The sequence below is a fragment of the Scardinius erythrophthalmus genome, assembly GCF_964197995.2.
Source record: "Scardinius erythrophthalmus genome assembly, chromosome: 7".
Taxonomy (NCBI): domain Eukaryota; kingdom Metazoa; phylum Chordata; class Actinopteri; order Cypriniformes; family Leuciscidae; genus Scardinius; species Scardinius erythrophthalmus.
Window position 1 is genome coordinate 31022476 of NC_138227.1, and position 13191 is coordinate 31035666.

The following is a 13191-nucleotide window of genomic DNA, read 5'->3' on the forward strand; positions in this document are numbered from 1 at the left end:
TTCAGTTATTATATTTGTCCAATCTGGGTCAAATGAATCATCACTGGTTGTATTTTCTTTATTGACATGATTTTGTTCAACTTGTTAAATGCTTCAATTTGTGGCTTCATTGCTTCAACAAGTGGAACTGGACCATTTATATTGCAGCAAATTCCACCTTGTTTCACAATCCAATGAGCTGCCAGTATTGGGAATGCTTTTAACTTGAGTCTTTTTGGAACTCAAACCAGCTTAACTGCGCATACATAGATGCATTGATATCCAGTCCTTTTTTCAAAAATGTATCTTGCTTCTTGTTTTTCCTTTCCAGGTATCAAGCATATATTGTTCTGCTGTTACAGCCACTTTCTGCCATTTTGCAAGTTATTTGTCACTCTGTGTCTGTGCGCTCAAAACAGCAGGACTATGTATTCTTTCTTGAAGTGAGGAGAACGAATGCGGTTTGGTATTTAATCAGGTCTGTGTGTGTTTGTGTGTGTGGTTAGAGTGTAATCAGACTCTCACTTTGAGAGCTTCTGAGGCTCATTATCTTCTCCGCTGCTGTGGCTCTTCGAATGACAGGGTGCTTCGATTTCTTGTCCTCTATCTTTTTTTTTTTTGTCTTTGACTTTAAGGGCCTTTTCAGCTGAACTGATGTACATGTTCTTTTGGAGACCAGAGAAATTGACGCTCTTTTAAACGGTGGCTCTCACCTTTTTATGGGCTTCTAATGAGAAAATCTCCCGATTAAACCAGGTGGACATGGAGCCGTGCAAAACTTCAGGATTACTGAGCTAGTTTGATGGCACAAGAGGTTCGGTTTGGTTCCTAAACCAGCGGCTGAGAGAAAAGAGATTTTGTTCTTATTTCTGAGTAGTGAAGTAAACGAGTTTGAGAAACTCATGGAAATGTTATAATGGTGATGAGTTTTTTGTTAGTTTTTTTCAGTGAAAATATTAGTTGAATAATACGAAAATTTGCTCGTAAGCAATAATGATCAATTATTAATGACTGCAACTTCTTTTAAAAGAATCGGACAGTCTGAATTATTTGTACGCAAAAACAACAAATTTAAGGTAGTTCTTCACACAAAATTATCTTGAAATATAGTGCACGAGTCCCATGGACCATTTCTATGATTGTTTTATGTTGCTTTTTTGGCATTTTTAAAGCTTAAAAATTGTGTTTTTATTGTTAACTTAAACATTGTCTTTGTTAACTGAAACAAACCTGAAATAATATCAAATGTAAATACTAGATACAATTTTTTTTTTAAACTTAGAAATTTTGCCTTGCAACTAAATGAAATAAAATAAGTTGAAGAACTAAAATGACTAAAGGTACATTTACAAGACAACGATGTACTGAAAAAAAAGGTTTTCCTTTGAGTTTTTCACATACAGATAACAACGTTGTCAAAAATATCCCCCTTCCCACGAGATGAATGTGATTTCAAGTAGGTACAAGAAGTTCATCTGGATCAACATTCCAATCAACCAATCATATTTGAAGAACAAGTTTACAGCTGATGTCAAGTTTAGGCTTACAACCTTCTACATCAGTGTTATACATCTATCATTTCCCTCAGATTTTAGGGCAAAGTTATGTGTAGGGTTAGGTTTAGGGGGATATGATTAGATATTAAAAATGTCCGTTTTAAGATTAAAACTGTGTTGTGTAAACCTCCCTGGGACCCTAAGCAAAATTCTGTTAAGGGGCCGTCCTACCTGAGCCATGAGCCATGTAAACCATTTGCCATTGCCACACAGTCACCTGACACCCCAGTGCTCCCAATCCTTTAACTAGTACTAATGAAAATGTAATTCCTGATTGTTACTAGAAAAAGTAAGAATTCAAGAAATCAAGAATTCTTATTTTAAATAGTACAAATTTAATTATTGATATCAAAAATGCATCCTGTGAATGAATAAAAGCTAAAATGGAAAGTAGTGCATACCTGTATGTGTGTCATATTTGCATGCAAACATCTGATATGCATCTCAAGAGCCAATTCACGCACATTTTAAATCACGAAAGCCACAAAAACAGCTGCTGAAAGTTGTTCTCGAATCCAACAGGGAAGAATTGCAGATGGGCAAAGTAAAAAGTTATACGATTACAATTACAACATGTACATTGTGTTCTTTACGGGCTGATCCAATCCTTGCATTTGCCGGGAAATATGTTAATATAAACACCTAGAAATGTGGACGTAAGGCCCTTGGGGAACAACTAGTGATTGTAAAATCACTTCCCATGTGAACGTTCATTGTTCTGTTACATGTACTGCATAATTGCTTTTCAAAAAATTAAAATACCTTCGGTTACACTTTATTTTAAGGTGTCAGTATTACAGTGTAATTATACATTTAAGTACTGAGTAATAATAATTAACTACATGTACTTAGGGTTAGGATTAGGATGAGGGTTTGCTTCAGGGTTAATTGCATGTAATTATGCTTAATTTATAGTTAGTAGGCTACTACAGTAATTACATGTAACATAACAATGACACTGTAAAATAAAGTGTTACCATAGCTTCTAACTTTTTGTCTATCTGCTTATATTGTGGCTTATACAATAATATATGCATTTTCCACTTTAATCGTTTTTTCCTCTCTCGACTGTATTTAAAAATGCAGGTGTAGTTGTAGTCCCGGCACTCATCAGTATTATTCATTAGCCTACCTCTACTGATATATTCATGAGTCTGATCTAATCGCGCACATGAGGACACGTTTGATAATGTGTGTTGAAATGTGTTGTTGTGTGACACTGTCAGAGTGTATCGTGTGTAGGTGGTCTTCTCCATCTAATTTATCTTCATCTCCTCTGCTTCGGTAATTGCTGATGTGTTTTTGTCATTTATGTCACGGGCTGTCAAAGAACTCACTGCAGTTTTGTTGCAGGAGTTTTTGAAGCTTTATGAAGCAGCTCATTAAACTCTAAGGCTCAGGTGCAACGAATTTAATAATAATTGCTGTTATGATCACTAATGTTGTTATAATCACTAACTAAACGGTTTTTGCAAGTGGCTGCAGATTTCTGGTCTGCTGTCTTAGCTGGGCTCAGTTTAGTCTCAGCCTCAGACGCCCACAGACCGTTGGCTGATGCATATGACACACAAAATGGGAAACACTGTGGGGGTTTCGAAGTCGTCATCTGATTGGATGAATTCTACAGGATTTCCGGGAGACTTCAATGTAGCGTTCTTTAATGGTCCGCCTGGAAACAAAGCCAAACCCCCTCATTGAAGAGGAAAGCCGTCAAGATGACAAGCCGTAGCTTGTCATCAACAATCATCATGTCTTTCCCATCAGCATGAGAGGAAGCATATATATATTCACTCAGTCGACTCACCTACATTCCTTGACAGTTTTTCAGCATCCCTCCACCACCCCGACACCTCACTCTTGGCTTGTTCCTTCCACAGCCAGGAATACGGGGGAGTACTCTGGGTTCGGGCCAAATACAGAGCCCGGAGCCCTCTCCTCGGACAGCACGCCAAATATGCATACCATTTATTCTATCTAACTTATTTGTAAGTGTGAACTTGTGAATGAACATCATTGGTTCAAACTTACTGCGTAACACAAGAATGAACCTCATTGGTTCAAATGTGCTGTGTAACACACGGGAATGAACATCATTGGTTCAAATGTGCTGTGTAACACACGGGAATGAACATCATTGGTTCAAACGTACTGCGTAACACAAGAATGAACATCATTGGTTCAAATGTGTTGCGTAACACATGAGAATGAACCTCATTGGTTCAAATGTGCTGCGTAACACATGAGAATGAACCTCATTGGCTCAAACGTGTTGCGTAACACATGAGAATGAACCTCATTGGTTCAAACGTACTGCATAACACAAGAATGAGCCTCATTGGCTCAAACGTGCTGCATAACACGAGAATGAACCTCATTGGTTCAAGCGTACTGCGTAACACGCGAGAATGAACACCATTGGTTCAAACGTGTTGCGTAACACACGAGAATGAACCTCATTGGTTCAAATGTGTTGCGTAACACATGAGAATGAACACCATTGGTTCAAATGTGTTGCGTAACACACGAGAATGAACACCATTGGTTCAAACGTGTTGCGTAACTCACGAGAATGAACCTCATTGGTTCAAATGTGTTGCGTAACACACAAGAATGAACACCATTGGTTCAAACGTACTGTGTAACACGAGAATGAACATCATTGGTTCAAATGTGTTGCGTAACACATGAGAATGAATCTCATTGGTTCAAATGTGCTGTGTAACACGAGAATTAACCTCATTGGTTCAAACGTACTGCGTAACACACAAGAATGAACATCATTGGTTCAAACATGTTGCGTAACACATGAGAATGAACCTCATTGGTTCAAATGTGTTGCGTAACACACGAGAATGAACCTCATTGGTTCAAATGTGCTGCGTAACACACGAGAATGAACATCATAGGTTCAAACATACTGTATAACACACAAGAATGAACATCATTGGTTCAAACGTGTTGCGTAACACATGAGAATGAACCTCATTGGTTCAAACGTGTTGCGTAACACATGAGAATGAACCTCATTGGTTCAAACGTACTGCGTAACACAAGAATGAGCCTCATTGGCTCAAACGTACTACGTAACACAAGAATGAACCTCATTGGCTAAAACGTGCTGCGTAACACGAGAATGAACCTCATTGGTTAAAATGTGCTGTGTAACATGAGAATTAACCTCATTGGTTCAAACGTACTGCGTAACACACAAGAATGAACATCATTGGTTCAAACATGTTGCGTAACACATGAGAATGAACCTCATTGGTTCAAATGTGTTGTGTAACACATGAGAATGAACCTCATTGGTTCAAACGTACTGTGTAACACGAGAATGAACATCATTGGTTCAAATGTGTTGCGTAACACATGAGAATGAACCTCATTGGTTCAAATGTGCTGTGTAACACGAGAATTAACCTCATTGGTTCAAACGTACTGCGTAACACACAAGAATGAACATCATTGGTTCAAACATGTTGCGTAACACATGAGAATGAACCTCATTGGTTCAAATGTGTTGTGTAACACATGAGAATGAACCTCATTGGTTCAAACGTACTGCGTAACACAAGAATGAACATCATTGGTTCAAATGTGCTGCGTAACACAAGAATGAACCTCATTGGTTCAAATGTGCTGCGTAACACAAGAATGAACATCATTGGTTCAAATGTGTTGCGTAACACATGAGAATGAACCTCATTGGTTCAAATGTGCTGTGTAACACGAGAATTAACCTCATTGGTTCAAACGTACTGCGTAACACACAAAAATGAACCTCATTGGCTCAAACGTGTTGCGTAACACATGAGAAAGAACCTCATTGGTTAAAACGTACTGCGTAACACAAGAATGAGCCTCATTGGCTCAAACGTGCTGCGTAACACGAGAATGAACCTCACTGGTTCAAATGTGCTGCGTAACACGAGAATGAACACCATTGGTTCAAATGTGTTGCGTAACACACGAGAATGAACCTCATTGGTTCAAACGTGTTGCGTAACACACGAGAATGAACCTCATTGGTTCAAATGTGCTGCGTAACACGAGAATGAACACCATTGGTTCAAATGTGTTGCGTAACACACAAGAATGAACCTCATTGGTTCAAACGTGTTGCGTAACACACGAGAATGAACCTCATTGGTTCAAATGTGTTGCGTAACACACGAGAATGAACCTCATTGGTTCAAACGTGTTGCGTAACACACGAGAATGAACCTCATTGGTTCAAATGTGTTGCGTAACACACGAGAATGAACATCATTGGTTCAAACGTGTTGCGTAACACACGAGAATGAACCTCATTGGTTCAAATGTGTTGCGTAACACACAAGAATGAACACCATTGGTTCAAACGTGTTGCGTAACACACGAGAATGAACCTCATTGGTTCAAATGTGCTGCGTAACACATGAGAATGAACCTCATTGGTTCAAACGTACTGCGTAACACAAGAATGAACCTCATTGGCTAAAACGTGCTGCGTAACACGAGAATGAACCTCATTGGTTCAAATGTGCTGTGTAACACACAAGAATGAACACCATTGGTTCAAACGTGTTGCGTAACACATGAGAATGAACCTCATTGGTTCAAATGTGCTGCGTAACACATGAGAATGAACCTCATTGGCTCAAACGTACTACCTAACACAAGAATGAACCTCATTGGCTAAAACGTGCTGCGTAACACGAGAATGAACCTCATTGGTTCAAATGTGCTGTGTAACACACAAGAATGAACACCATTGGTTCAAACGTGTTGCGTAACACATGAGAATGAACCTCATTGGTTCAAATGTGCTGCGTAACACATGAGAATGAACCTCATTGGTTCAAACGTACTGCGTAACACAAGAATGAACCTCATTGGCTCAAACGTACTACGTAACACAAGAATGAACCTCATTGGCTAAAACGTGCTGCGTAACACGAGAATGAACCTCATTGGTTCAAATGTGCTGTGTAACACGAGGATTAACCTCATTGGTTCAAACGTACTGCGTAACACACAAGAATGAACATCATTGGTTCAAACATGTTGCGAAACACATGAGAATGAACCTCATTGGTTCAAATGTGCTGCGTAACACATGAGAATGAACCTCATTGGTTCAAATGTGTTGTGTAACATGAGAATGAACCTCATTGGTTCAAATGTACTGCGTAACACAAGAATGAGCCTCATTGGCTCAAACGTGCTGCATAACACGAGAATGAACCTCATTGGCTCAAACGTGCTGTGTAACACGAGAATTAACCTCATTGGTTCAAACGTACTGCGTAACACACAAGAATGAACATCATTGGTTCAAACATGTTGCGTAACACATGAGAATGAACCTCATTGGTTCAAATGTTTTGTGTAACACATGAGAATGAACCTCATTGGTTAAAACGTGCTGTGTAACTCATGAGAATAACCCTCAATGGTTCAAACGTACTGTGTAACACACGAGAATGAACCTCATTGGTTCTTGCGGAAGCTCAAATGTGCTGCGTAACACAATGATGAATGTGTGTGTTGATGAATGTTTATATGTGAATAAAAGCCTAAATTACATCTATTCATCATATAAAGCGATCGTGCCTCTTTATAAATTTAAACGGCTCGATTCAAATTGTTTAGTTTTATGATCTCTTTTTGAAGCGTCAAAGTGGTAGTTGCGTAGACTGTCAATGGAGGGACATAAATCTTTTATTTCATATTTCATAAATATTTCATAAAAAATATCTTTGTGTTTCGAAGATAAACGAAAGTCTTAATGGGTTTTGGGACGACATGCGAGTGACATTTCATTTTTGGGTGAACTAACCCTTTAACTCAGTTCACTGGACAAAAATCAGAATATTTCCTTTTAAAAAACAAATATATAAAACTAAATAAATGTGCATGCTTGAAATTGAATTTTTGAAAGAAGTATGTGATTATCTCAGAGCGATGTTATTAATCTTTGATTTGATAAGGGGCTCTTAGATGAGCGGCCCAGCCGTGCCCCAGAATTCCTTTGGAGCATAAGGTAGCTGATGAAATTAATCACACACATTGATTTGACCTTGCAAACACTGCGCACGTAGTGTTTTCATTAGGAAGAATGATGGAGATGAAGTGAGAGATGAAGAGATGCAGGTGAGTGCGAGTTTATGTGTGTGACTGCAGATGTGCGTCTGTTTGACTTTGTGCCTGTTTGTTTGTGTGCCTCAATAGATTTAAAAGTTACTTTTGAAGTGTTTGTAGACTGTTTTCATTCTGTCTCTCTCTCTTTCTCTCATCTTTTTTAATAGAGTCTTTAAGCTTCTCAGCAAATATTTTTTGGCTTTTGGCAGAAAAACAGAGAGAAATCAAACAAAAGAGTGCTGAAGAGGAAGGTGAGAGGGGTATTTAGGAGGAAAACAAAGAGCTGAAGCGTCGTGCGAAGGGCTGTTTTATTATGGAGATAAATCCAGTCCTGAGCTCTGAAACAGGTCAATAGCTGCATTTCCATGGGTGGATGGGTGTCCCAAAGCGTCTTGGTTCTTCCTTTTTAAGGCAGATGACAGGTCAGTTTTAGTATGCACACCTTAGTCTCTTTGTCTTTGTCAAAAGTGCAAGATTTTACTGTAAATCTTACAGTTTTTTATCCTAATGTCAGAAAAAGCAGAGGTATATATATATATATATATATATTTGTGTGTGTGTGTTAACTAATGAACCTTATTGTAAAGTGTTACCAACTCCAGCAGCAGTTGTCCCTCCATATATAGTTGAGAACATTCCTGTGTGTTCCTGTGTGCTGCTTGCTTCCTCGCTTTCTCAAGAATTGAATTGGCACCTGGATGTTTTTTTCAATGTATCATTATGCCTGTGTGTGTGTGTGTGTGTGTGTGTGTGTGTGTGTGTGTGTGTGTGTGTGTGTGTGTGTGTGTGTGTGTGAGTGAATGTACAGAAAGCCTTTATGCCTTTATGCTGTCCTGGTTATGTCAAGTTATGTGTGCATGTTCTCTCAATAGCTCTTTGTAAATTGTGAATGAAGCAATAGATCACAGTTGTGTTTACCAAGACAGCGAGTAGAAAGTGCATTACTCTGCCTTCCTCGTTCTCTCCCCTGCAAACCACAATTTTGACTCAATCTTTTTCTCTCTCTCTTTTCTTTTAACTAATATTTGTTTTTGTGCTTTCTCTATACCTTTCCCTTTCCCTCTCAATCTATCTCATCCACTGTTTAACCAGGCAGGCGGTGTACTAAAGCATGAACTGACTTCAGATCAGCTCCAGCAGCTTTATTGAGTACATATGCTTGGACTGACTGTAGATAAATTACTGTAAATAGAAATAAAAACACTACATCATATGAGGATTAAGACAGACATTTGTCATTTGGACATGATTGAACTGTCCTAAAAAGTCATCTTACATCATTCTTTGGTGAATTCAATTTAGGATACAGGCTAGTACGTACCCTTGTGCAATGGCAGCATCAGAATCAGTGGAGCGTCACAGAGAGATTGATGTAACGTAAAAGATTGATGTAGGATAGTTAAACCTGATAATGGAGACAACATGTCAGCCCGGGAGCAAAGCAAACTGATGACACGTCAGTGATGCGTGAAGACATGATCATGGTGAAGCTTTGAGAACCAGTGACCTCAATAATATTTGGACAATAAAGTCACACTTAAAATGTCTTACTGTCATTATGTAAAATACAAAATATCATTATCAGCAGATTATAACAAAAAACCCACTTCACCTGGGTCAGTAGGCTAACTGGTGTGTCAGTTGCTGCGTCTAAATTGGCCTATGCCTTCTTCCATACTATATAAGAGGCGAAAAACTGTATTTCTGCCAATTAGTATGTCCGACTTCATAGTAATAATAGCAGAAAGTTCCCGGATGACCTACTTCTGGTGAGATTCTGAAGTGCACGTTCAATGGACACTTACTGTCCCGAATGACATTGAAGTGACAACTGACACCGTAGGTCACATGGTAGTGACAACATGGCAGATGTAATATGTCTGGTGTACATGCTACACACATTCATAGTTTCATACTATAAAGAATGCACTTTTTAATGGTCACAAAGTTTCAAACAAGATGTAGTGCCTATAATATGTGATTTCGGACACAGAGAGCCATTTTTATTGGATATATGACATCAGTTTTCTTCAAGTCACGTGATTCTAAACCGCTGTTATCATTTAAAACTTAGTTCTTGTATATTTCTTTAAAATAAGCAGCTCGTTAATTGATATTTTGATGACATACAGATATATTTGTAGGCTATAGCACTTTTCACAATAGGGCCTACGCATTTGTTTCAAAGTAGTTTTACAGAAAATCATGATGTTAATGCGATATCGCAATATCTTCAAGCCTGTAGCATTCAGCTGATTAGAGATGGCCGATAATATTGTTTACATCTTGCGGCGATTGTAAACAGAATGCAGTTGAGATATGCTATCCCCCTACCTGAGTAGGCTATAGTATGGTGAAAGCTGGGCATATATCCAACTTTATAAAGAGATTTGCTTTGCATGGTATGTGGGAAACGTTGGATATAGCTGTGCGATAATACATTTGTGTGTATTTTAAAGGTCACTGTACAGTAGGCTAGTTTGTTGTTCTAATATGAGGAAAGGTAGACGAGGTTAAACCAATCATTTTACTCATCAACCAGTCTCGCAACCCCTCAAACCCTTAAACTCACCCACACACGTTGACTCTTGCACAGACACGCGAATTCTTTCACACGCCATTCAAATTAAACCAAAACACAGACAGTGACAAGCACCGCCAGTCTCGAGCGGGTTTCCTTTAGTTTGACATCAAAGAAAGGCAAGGCCCCTCTCTATATCCCGGAGAAACCAGACACCCGCTTACATAACCCGATTCTCCTGTAACGAGCCGCGCGCTCACACAATCAGCCCGTGTACCCACGCACACACCCGACCGAGAAGCAGCCGCCCGCCAGGTTTCCACGCGGTAAACGCCTCCTTTATTCCCAGCGGTGGTGTTGTGGGTGTAAAAAAAAAAAAAATCATTCAAACTCTTCGCATTGGACTGAGTCTGGGCTGTTATCTGTTGTTGTTGAACCGTGTGGATGTGTTGCATCAAAAAAAAAAAAAAAAAAAACCGGGGCTGATTTAGCGCGCACGCTGGATGGCATCGCTGGCTCGCGGAGATAAAAGCGCGCGCGCGCCAGCAAACAAGTCTACATTTCTGTGCCGTGGTATCTGTATTTGTAAATAGGAAAAAATAGATGTGCAATGTACCTTTCTGTAAGTACTGCTCAGCTGATACACCCCCCCCCCCCCCCCCCCACACACACACACACCCAACCAACCCAAAAAGTGCAGATAAAGAGTATTTTATTAAATATTTGTATCCTTGTGATAAATTACGAGGCTATACTGCATGAAAATGGAATGAACTGTCTGTCTGTCTTTCTTTCTGTCTGTTTGTCTATATCTATCTATCTGTATGTCTGTACGTTTGTCTGTTATCTGTCTGTCCGTCTATCTATCTATCTATCTATCTATCTATCTATCTATCTATCTATCTATCTATCTATCTATCTATCTATCTATCTATCTATCTGTCTGTCTGTCTGTCTGTCTGTCTGTCTGTCTAGCTGTAGGCCTATGTCAGTCTGTCTGTCATGGACATGGACAGATTCAAACCTCACAGGAGCAAATTTATTTTCATATCCATGATATGGTTTAATTGAGTAATAGTTTTGAGTAATAGAAGAAATTTACAAGGTGAAGCATGGCTGTGTCAACCTTGGATAATCTTCATCTCTGACTATGTGTGTGTGTGTGTGTGTGTGTGTGTGTGTGTGTGTGTGTGTGTGTGTGTGTGTGTGTGTGTGTGTGGTACAGGAGATATGGACAGTCAAATCAGGTGTCAGTGTTCTCTGAGGTGTCACGGGAACCCGGCCTGTCATAGCTGTGGGACATGTAGTCTCTGCAACGGTTGTGCCCTTAAATCAATTGTGACCTAGTGGGTGACTTTTCTTCTGAGTGGCTCCCTGTGCTATACTTCTCCGCCCTCTCTCATTTCAGCTGCTGTCCATCTGCACCATAGAAATAGGATAAGCTAAATGTCTCTTTAACTGCTAGATGCCCTAAGGTCAAGTTAATCAAACCCAGAGGCATTGGTTTCATTTGAACGCTGGTAAGGATGCATCTCCTTTTCAAATAAATAAATAAACCGTACCGTAAGTTTTAACAAACAGTGTAGTTTATGAAAATGGTGTTTTAGCCAACCTTAGTAAGTGGAGACTCAGGGTGAGCCAGAGGGTTTGGAGCAGTGAGTGGTGAGATAGGTGCCAGGGTTGCCAGTAGCTTTTCATTAGGTTGTTCCATGAAAAAAATGTTGTTTAAAAAGTAGTAATGTTGAGCGGGTCTCAGTTTCAGGCGTCATGCCCACGGACCACCCACTGTCTGGTTACTGAGCGTCTGATGCATATTGCAAATAAAACTGGATAGTAGCCTACTTTCTCGACCTGATAATCTCTATGTGATTGGCTGACTTCTGCAAGTAAGAGCACATTATTTTTCATCTTTAGTTTGCATGAAAACAAAGTCATGTTTACCGAAATGCACAAGCATTTTTGAGGAAGAAATAATCCATGGCCAGGTTGTTGGTGCCATCACATATTTAAAGATATTCAGTTTTGTACATTCTGCTTTGTTTCAATTATGTATGTGAAATATTGTCTGGAACATTTTCAGCGAGTTTTGTTTTATTTATTTTTTAATTTATAGTTTATTATTTATAATACAAGGTATCATTTATTTTATATAAACCCTCCCCTAAATGGCATCACTAAACAAGCTGCGACTGATCATGTCTGTCGGAAGGTTTATGACTAGAATAAGCTGTTATGTATTGTGATGTCTGAAGCACTGGGGGGCGGGGCTTTTAGCTCCCAGCATGCACTGAGGTTTGAGTATAATATTGGAAAAACAATTCTTCACGTGTATTACCCTAATAATAAATTTAGTTAGACTGTACAGTAGCCTACATTCTTTTATTGTTCTCCTATTCTGTGATGTGTACTATTTATATATTTTGAGCATTGTGGACCCAATTATAGGTGATAATAACCAGAGACCGGGGTCATAAAAATGGTTCTCGTTGATGATTTTGTTTTTATTTTGTCCTTTTTTACCTCTTGAATTCACAGTCCGTTATATTTCTTTAATTATTTTTTATTTTTTTATATTAAAGGGTATTATTATGTATTCATTTTATACGAGATTTTTTTTTATTTAAATAAATTCTTGATGATTGGTAATCGTTGGTGACTTTCGAAAGTATCGCTCTGTAAAGAAAACGCTGCAACCCCTTTATTTGTGACAGGACGACCTCACGTGCACCTGCGCGCTCTCAGTAAGTTGAGGCGCACGCGGAGGCTCCCAGCGCGTGATGTGTGAACGGGGCAGCTGTAAACAGCGGTGGCGCGCGCTCACGGATTTTGTTTCTCAATGAGGGGACCGAAAGAGACCGGCCGTGCAGAGCGGGTCGAAGGCGACGTCTCTCCAGCTGCCGTTTAATTGGACTTAACCGAGAACTGGACCTGAAACTCGGATCTGCTCGCGTGCACCCGACGGGTGCTGACTGAGTCGCTTAGGGAGTCCCTTTGAGGCGGGAAACACGGAAT